This window comes from Vicia villosa, linkage group LG1 (genome assembly GCF_029867415.1).
Source record: "Vicia villosa cultivar HV-30 ecotype Madison, WI linkage group LG1, Vvil1.0, whole genome shotgun sequence".
Taxonomy (NCBI): domain Eukaryota; kingdom Viridiplantae; phylum Streptophyta; class Magnoliopsida; order Fabales; family Fabaceae; genus Vicia; species Vicia villosa.
The window spans coordinates 76,794,665-76,804,005 of record NC_081180.1 but is presented as its reverse complement, the minus strand read 5'-3'; positions in this window follow the sequence as shown (position 1 = coordinate 76,804,005).

Genomic DNA, 9,341 nt, shown 5'->3' with positions numbered 1-9,341 from the left:
TACATTTCTTTCAAGAAAGCTTAAGCGGAGCGTCTATTGACTGGTACATGAAATTAGAGAAGTCTTCTGTCCGAAGCTGGAATGATCTGGCCAACACCTTCTTAAAGCATTACAAGTACAACTTGGACATGGCACCCAATCGGATGCAATTACAAAACATGTCACAGAAGAAGGATGAATCATTCAAGGAGTATGCCCAAAGGTGGAGGGAAATGGCTTCTCGAGTCCAACCTCCCCTAATGGAAAAAGAACTGGTGGACATATTTATGAGCACCTTGCAAGGACCATACTACGACAAGATGGTCGGAAGCATATCTTCAGGGTTCTCGGACTTGGTAGTCATTGGTGAGAGAATTGAAGATGGAATCAAAAATGGGAAGATACAAGGGGCACCCTCAGGTTCCTATCACACAAGGAAGTCATATGACGAAAAAAGGGAACCCAACACTGTCGGAGCGATCTTGGTTAATCAAACACCAACACTACAACAGAAGGATCAGCAAAAACAACAGGGTGGCCAACGCCCCTGGAGGTCCAAGCCAAAACGATCATTCACCCCATTGCACATGCCGCTGTCTCAAGCTCTACAACATTTGCTCAGTCAGAATTTGGTAACTCTGCTGCCTCCATACTCAGCTCCGGCCAACCCCGCTCCCGGGTACAAGCATCATGCTAGGTGCGCTTATCATTCAGATAGTCCTGGTCATGACACAGAGGATTGTGGCCCCCTGAAGCACAAGATCCAAGATTTGATTGAAGAAGGGCTCATTGAGTTCGAAGATCCTAGCAAGTCTAACACCATAGGTGGCTAGAAGGAGGATTTCTTAGATCATTAGTTTTGTTTCCATTTGCAATTTCTTTCCGTTTGTTTAAACATTAGTCTTAGGACATATGCTATGTACTTTCCAAAAAAATCATTAATGCATTGCTTACGTTTGTCTTAATTCATTCCTAGTGTTCTCACTATATTTAAAACTGTGTTTTTACTCGATTTTCTCGTTTGTGGTATTCAACTCTAGTGGAAAGTTTTACACCTTTTGAGGGAGAATGACGAAAACGATACCACAATTTCATACACTACGCTTTCGAACAGACCGTGTTGACGATGTACAGGCATTTGTTCAATCCCTAAAATAATGGAGATATAAGGATGTTAATCCCTCGTCAACCCCTTTGAGCCTAAAGAAGTAGGAGTTTTCCTTCATATAAATAAAACCCTTAATATATAACCTGGGGTAGGGTAGCTGCTCAGTTAACTTAATTATTCGAAACTGTTCCTTTGAACATAACCACCGATGGTTCTCCGTCATCATTAAGACCGGCAGTCAAGGTCCTCAAAGAAAGAGAAAGCAATGCAAAAGCCTGCTGAGTCAAAACCTATTAAGGAGACTTAGGCAACATTGGGGCATCCCGCTGACTGCAGTTTTAAAACAAACAGTTCAGGCAAAAGTTAGGGATAACAAAGTCGAAAAAAGGTTACTGTGTACCTTCGACAAAAGGAAAAATTACAAAAAGGAGAATGACTGCCTTTGCAGATAAACCTTTGGTTTTTGAACCATCATAAATGCCAATGTCACAATTCCCAAATTCTTTTGGAGACTAAATGCATAGCTAACTGAGCATAGGATTGGAGAACATCACGAAGATTGGGATGGGTACAAATAAACTTTGAGCCTCTATCTTTTGTTTCTTTAAACCGTGAACCAGGCCACGTTACAACCTTTAAAAGTCCTAACTGAAGCATGGTTAGTTCGAAAGCATACCGTTACCAAAAGTATCCCGACTCCTTAAGGTCTACTATAACTCTTGAGTTGATATCACTTTCTTAAAAAAAAAAAAAACTTTGTTTTACTCAAAAAAATGTTTTCAAACTTTCAAGACAGACGTATGCATTTGCATTTCATCATAAAGTACACTTGTCTATATAGATTTAAATGTTAACATCAGGGAGAAGTTGCATGGGGGCATAGTTGATGTCTAAAAATCCTACTGACTGACGAAGTAGCTTTTAGAAGCTTATCAAAAGAAAAAAACATCTCTTACACATGACTGAGATAGCTGAGGTGCACACGGGGCATAACTCGTCATTATCCCATTTACATGGGGCAATCTAATCAAGATCCATTGGAATCTCCCAAGGACGCTGAATAGCCCATGGGGCAAGTCCATTACCTGGGGGCGCGTTACAAAGGTCACTCAGTATCAGATGGTGTCAATGCCAGTCTCACATCCTTTCCAGGAACCTTTATAGGATACTTCTCAATCTGTCCGTATAGTCTTCTTTAAGACATGTTCAAACACTTCTTACCCTTTCTAGGAACATTTTTCAAATAGTCTTTTAAGACACATTTTCCTATCCCTTCTATTTTCAAACTCTTTCAGATAGTCTTTTTAAAGACCAGACTCCTTATCCTTTCTATTTTCAAACCCTTGCAAATAGTCTTCTCTAAGACACATTCCTCACTAAGAGCCTTTCTAGGTAGTCTTTTGTAAAACATCTCTTGACTTTTTCAGTTAGTCTTTTAAGACATATTCAAACTTCTCTTACGCTTCCAAAAAACCTTGTCAAACTTTGTTTAAAGTACAGAGTCTTTTCTAAGACAATTCACCGTCCTTTCTAGGGGTAATCTTCTCCAAGATGTCTTTACCTAAGTTTTGTTTAAAACACCACAAAAACAGTCCTTGTCCTCTATAGGAATATTTTTGACACTCCTCACAAACATATCCCTTTGAGCTTTGTTTAAAGCGCAGTTTTGTTTAAGACAATTTCTCATTCTTTCCAAGGACCTCTTCAGGTAATCTTATAGCAGACATCATCTCATTCATGAGTACTCAGCAAATCACTATCCGTCAGGCGCGACCGAAACGCATGACTCAGCATCTGCTTCATATTCAAACCAACACTTAGCATCAAGGAGACCTCTAAATTGGTCTAATCAAAGACGATCATTCCTGATAAAAACCCTTAGATGGGGAAACCACGTTCAGAGGGTTTTCCTAGAACAGGGGCATACAATCCAGAATCCTATTGACTAGGGGCATATCTTTCAAGAATTCAAACACTGGGGCAATGCATATCAGGCAAGACATGGTGAAATTCGAGTTCCCTCGAAAGGTCCCTCCTTCAAATCAAGGGGCACATCTCTCAAAATTTCCGATATTCGGGAAGTCATACTAGCATCATACAAAAAGCATTGTTGCATATTTGATCTTCTCACGCCTGTACCATTCACATCCCGCAGTGTGGGAAAGGCATACATGCATAATTCTCATTGAGAATCTCATTACATGACACATGCATCATGACATCGCATAAAATTAACGCTACCTTTTCAGGTCACTTCACTTCAAAAAAGATGTTATCATCAAATTACCACGCAAACATGATCGTATCAACAATTCAATCTTAACAGATACAATTCCAATACTTCATTCCAAGTCTTTCTTCAAAGGCAATCCAGAAGCAATCAAACAGTTTCTTACCTTTCCAGGTAGTCTTGTCCAAGATAACTATCCTAACCTTCCCAAGCAGTCTTGTTTAAGACACGTCCCAAACCTTTCTAGGTAATTCCGTTTAAAACACTCGCATCCTTTATAGGAATCTTTTTAGATAGTTTTGTTTAAAACATTTCATATCCTTTATAGGAATCTTTTTATATAGTTTTGTTTAAAACGTTTCATATCCTTTATAGGAATCTTTTTAGATAGTTTTGTTTAAAACGTTTCATATCCTTTATAGGAATCTTTTTAGATAGTTTTGTTTAAAACGTTTCATATCCTCTATAGGAATCTTTTTAGATAGTTTTGTTTCATGTCCTTTATAGGAATCTTTTTAGATAGTTTTGTTTAAAACATTTCATATCCTTTATAGGAATCTTTTTAGATAGTTTTGTTTAAAAACGTTTCATATCCTTTATAGGAATCTTTTTAGATAGTTTTGTTTAAAACGTTTCATATCCTTTATAGGAATCTTTTTAGATAGTTTTGTTTAAAACGTTTCATATCCTCTATAGGAATCTTTTTAGATAGTTTTGTTTCATATCCTCTATAGGAATCTTTTTAGATAGTTTTGTTTAAAACATTTCATATCCTTTATAGGAATCTTTTTAGATAGTTTTGTTTAAAAACGTTTCATATCCTTTATAGGAATCTTCTTAGATAGTTTTGTTTAAAACGTTTCATATCCTTTATAGGAATCTTTTTAGATAGTTTTGTTTAAAACGTTTCATATCCTCTATAGGAATCTCTTTAGATATTTTGTTTAAAACATTTCATATCCTTTATAGGAATCTTTTTAGATAGTTTTGTTTAAAACTCATCATTCCCTTTGTAGAAACCTTTCTAGTTAGTTTTGTTTAAAACGTATCTTATCCTTTATAGGAATATCTTTAGATAAATCTTGTTTAAGATATCTCGTATCCTATCTAGGAGCCTTTCCAAGTGTGTCTTGTGTAAGACGTATTACATCCTTTTCAAAAAAAAACTTTTCTAGGTTAGTCTTGTGTAGGACATATCATACCTTTCTAGGTAATACTGTTTAAGACGTTTTTGTTTCCTTTCCAGGAACCTCTTTAGGTTAATACCGGTTAAGACATCCCATCTCCGTCTAAAAAACCTCTCCAAGTGAATCTTGTTTAAGACACATCTCAGCCTATCTAGGACAGTCTTGTTAAAGACACACCATGCCTTTCTAGGTAGCTTTCTTAAAATATTTATCCAATCTTTTCTAAGATACACTTAGTTCTTCTAAAGAACTCCTCAGTTAGTCTTCTCCAAGACATTCTTCCTAAGCATTGTTCAAAGCCTACGCTTCTTCGCATCATCCTTTGATATGCCCTATTCAGGAACCTCTTCATGTAGTCTTATGTAAGACATCACTTCCTCTCTCCTCAAATACAATCAAATGATCCAGGTCTGAAAAGCATATGCTTTAGACAAGTACCCTGCTAGGCAAATAGGTGGCATCTATAAGCCCATCTCCCACAGAACTCCTTCCCTACGCAAGCAAATTTCAGGGCATTTCAGTGTCCAATCATCTTCTACCTTTTCAGGTTCAAGAAGATTGAACAGGGGCAGCTGTCATACCCCAAAATTTGCCCTCCATGTTCCATTCACAATGATTCAAGGTTCAAGATTCAGTGCCAAAGCTTTGCTCAAACAATCCCCAAGATCCACAGTCAACTGATTCAAACTTGAAGGTCAACTGCAATCAAAGCATGATTCAAACTATGATCATTGGTCAAACATCAAGTATAGAGGTGAATAACCATCATTTGATCAAAGATTGATCATGATTCCATTAATAGAAACTCAGAGATGAACAGATGCAAAAAGGTTCAAATTAGGGTTTCTTAGGAGAAAGTCAACCCAACTTTGACTGGGCATAACTTTCACATGGAACATCAAAAATTCCCCACTCAAAGCCTATTTTGAAGGAAATTGGATTCCCTACAACTTTGTCTCTCACAAGCCAGGGCTAGAAATGATTCATTTGAGAGATACAATGCAAAAGATTACAGGTCATTTTCAGGCATCCTCCAAAAGCAGTTTTTTCCCAAAGAAGATATGATCAAGATAAAAGCTCCAAATGAAAAATATAATCCAAAGTGGCTTATAGAGGACTTCTTGAGGTTTCCAAAAAGTCTTAGAACTCCCTCATAGCTTAAAAATTGAGTGAGATATGATTGATCAAAGTTGGGCGATTTGTGAGGACCAAATGTGAAATAAAGGAGGTCTAAGTTGGATTTCTTGCAAATGGGCCTATATTCTATGACTTAAACTTGGTCCACAAGCTACCCAAACCACATGCCACAAATTTTGCCTTCTATTTTAATTAATATAATTTTATTTCATTTTTTTAATGATTTAAAGTAATTTAATTAAAAGAAAATCAAATATTGTGTCAAAAATATTCACATAAATTACTTTCAATCAACATTTATGGCTGAAAATCATATATTTTCGTGGATTATTGGTGGAGAAAGGATTGATACAAAATCATGACCAAAATAGTAGCTTAGGATTCAAGAAATAAAAATCAAATTTTCAAACATGGCAATATTGGATGCAAATGCTTTGGGCTCTCTTTGTTGACCTAATTACATTCTCCTATAAGTACATAACACAAGGCAACAGAATAGGGGTTGAAGAATTCGGAAGAAAGAGCACAGCCTAGAACAAAAATATTCATCCAAAACTCAAGATCGGATTCAAAGAATTGGGAGTTTTCAAAGCAATTTAAGGATCACAAAAGCTTCCTCAAGGGATTGTGAACGTGTTTGGATCATTGCTCTGCATCAATAACCCCAGAACGTTCTCCTATAAGCCGAGGTAAGCGACTTTAAACTTTGAGTCGATTAACATGATTCACGCATTTATATGTTAATTGGTTTATGTATTATGCTTTGTGCAATTGCTGTGAACAATTCTGGAACATTAATTGAGATTCTGGGCGCGTTTGATATATATCACCATTGTTAGGTCGGAGAGTTTGATTTGGGGCTTTTTGCTAGGGGTGAAATTAGAGGGATTTAAGGGCATAGTCATGTTCGTGAGGTTCAGACGAAGGGGATGATGGGGTCGCGAAAAGTTTATACTCAAACGTGGGCTATTCGCTATTTTTTGGTGCCGTTGCTACGAAGGATTTTTTGTAGCGAAATCGTAGCAAACTGTTGCAGGAAACTCAGGTCTTCTTTGAGGAAGACGATGAGGTGTCAGTGCATTATTGGCGTGTTTGAATTTGGCGCCTGTTCTATTTGGTCTTTTTGGATTATCAATATAATATCATGGGCGAGATTGACAAACGACTAACTAGCTTAGTTGGGATGGCAAGCGTGTGTGGTGTGTGTCCCAAGGGTCCAGGGTTCGATCCCTGGCCCTTTCATTTATTTTTCTGGATTTATGTCCTTTATCCCATGCGCTGCCAACCATAATGTCTACCATACACCTTCAAAATCTGAACCCTAGGATGTGCCTTCAGCCTAATCTAACGTCCCTGATCTGATGGTTTATACCATGTACCCTCAAGGCTGCCATACAGGATCTAAATCCTAATATACTTAATTAATTTCTATTATTTATTTTGTTTTAATTAAAATATCTTTTAATATATTAATTGTATAATAATTATTATTTTTTATAAATAAATTATTATGTGATATTTATATTAAAAGTTCTAATTCGTTGTTCGCGTCGATTAAATCGATTAATCGTTATGGGCAATGATAATTTTAATTAAAATATCATGTAAATAAATTACAAATCAAATCATATTTGATTAAATGGTTTCGACTATCTTATTAGTCGCGATGATTAATCTTTCTACTGTTCTAATTCTAATTTGTTATTATTTGTAATCGTATTAATCGATTATGAGGGGTAACAATACAAAATAAAATTCACAAAAATAATAAAATACATTAATTCATTATTAGTGATAATCGAATCAATCGATTTGAATTGGTAATGATGCAAACCTCCTAATCTGTTAACTATGGCGATTGAATCCATTGATCGTTGCGGTTAATAGTGCTAAATCAAATCAGGGTTGTACGCCCAAACTTCAAAACACTTTCCAAACATCTTTCAAACTTCAATTTCAAAATACGGATTTTTATCCTTATTCAATACAACTTCAAACCTTCAAATAAAATTTCAAACCTTAAGGGCGTACAACCCGTCGCCCGAACTACGTTGACTCTGATTCTCCATAAGGAGATACGTAGGCACTTGGCAACAAGGCGAGTCCCCCTCCTCAAAATCTCAATTTTCCCCCTATTCACTGCCTTAGCTATAGAACCTTAACTTTTAGCCATAAAACTTGACCCTTAGATTCAAAGCCAATAGGAAAGGGTTGAGGGTGCCTAACACCTTCCCTCGACCTGAATATAGTATCTTACCCTGATCTCTCAACTACGTAAGGTTTCCTATTCGCCTTAGTAGAATAGGTGGCGACTCTCTAAGTTAAAATTTTAGGCAGGTTGCTACACTGTGGTTAGTAATTTTAGGGAGTGATAACTTTGAATTGAATCTAGAATCAGTTAACTATAAGATAAATATCTGAAACTGGTCACGTGATTGGTGCACACACACACACACACACACACTTTTGGGGTAACCTCTCTGTTGCCTGTTGCCTTGTGTTTTTTTGCAGAATAGCCATGTCCCTCGAATACGAGGATACCTCAGCCATGTTGCCTCGATTAAGATCATGGTCCCTAATGATGCTGCCTTCGATACACATGATCTCGACCCTCGGAAGTTACCTACGAAAAGGCTGAGGTATCCTCTGGCTGCCTACGAAAAGACTATTCTGATCCTTCCCTTAGACTACCTGCCTCTCTATGGCATGGGTCAGTCTTATGGCGAACGATAATGTGACGACCCTTCAACCTCCAAATGAAAGGCTTCCTGCCCTCTTATGGCAAGGATAGACCCTTTCACCCTGAAAGGCTAAAAGAACTCATTTTTCAAACTATAAGGTAATTTGCCCTTAATTGCTTTGCCTTGCTCTAAAAAACTTTTTCATATTCTTTCTCATAAATCTTCAATAAGGCTACGCTCATTTGCGAGCTAAAGTCCTTATTACTCTTTTTCTACACCTTCTAAAACTTTTGGCTTCAAAACTAGAGAGCAAAGCAATTAAGAGCCCATGGAAAACCATGGATGCCAAGGGTGCCTTACACCTTCCCTTTGCATAATTACCCCCCGAACCCTATTTTATTTAAAAGGTTTTTCCTGTTCTTTTAGCCTTTCCAGTTGGATAAAATAAAAGTCGATGGCGACTCATGCTTAACCGTGACATTTCGATATAAAAGTCAGTTCACCGTATTACAGTTAGAAATAGGAAAAATGCGTTAGGAAAAAAGGACTTCGAACTTATTTTGTCTGCCAGGTATGGAGATATTATGACGTCGTGTATGTCAGGAGGTAGAGCTAACAACATTCGCTCAGTGTCTCTTTGGTGGAAAGGGGTTTCTCTTCCAAGTGTCAAAGGGGGAGATCCCTTATAATGGTTCCGAGATAATATGGTTAAGAAAGTTGTCTTTTGTCTTCTCACAAAGTTCTAGAAATATACTTAGGTTGAGGATATTCTTCTTAAAGGTAGTTTCTCTAAGCTTGTTTCTATCTCTGATCAGAAGGATTGCTTCGTCAGAGAGGTTGGTAAGTTGGAGGATCAAAATTGGGTTTGAGATCTTAAGTAGGGAAAATCTCGCATTTTAAGTGTGAGCAGATTTTCATGTCTGATCTTCTAGATTTAGTTAGGGATTTTATCCCTTCCTCCCAACATGATAAGCGGTGGTGGAGCCATTTAAAAGATGGTTCCTATTGGATGGCGTCCG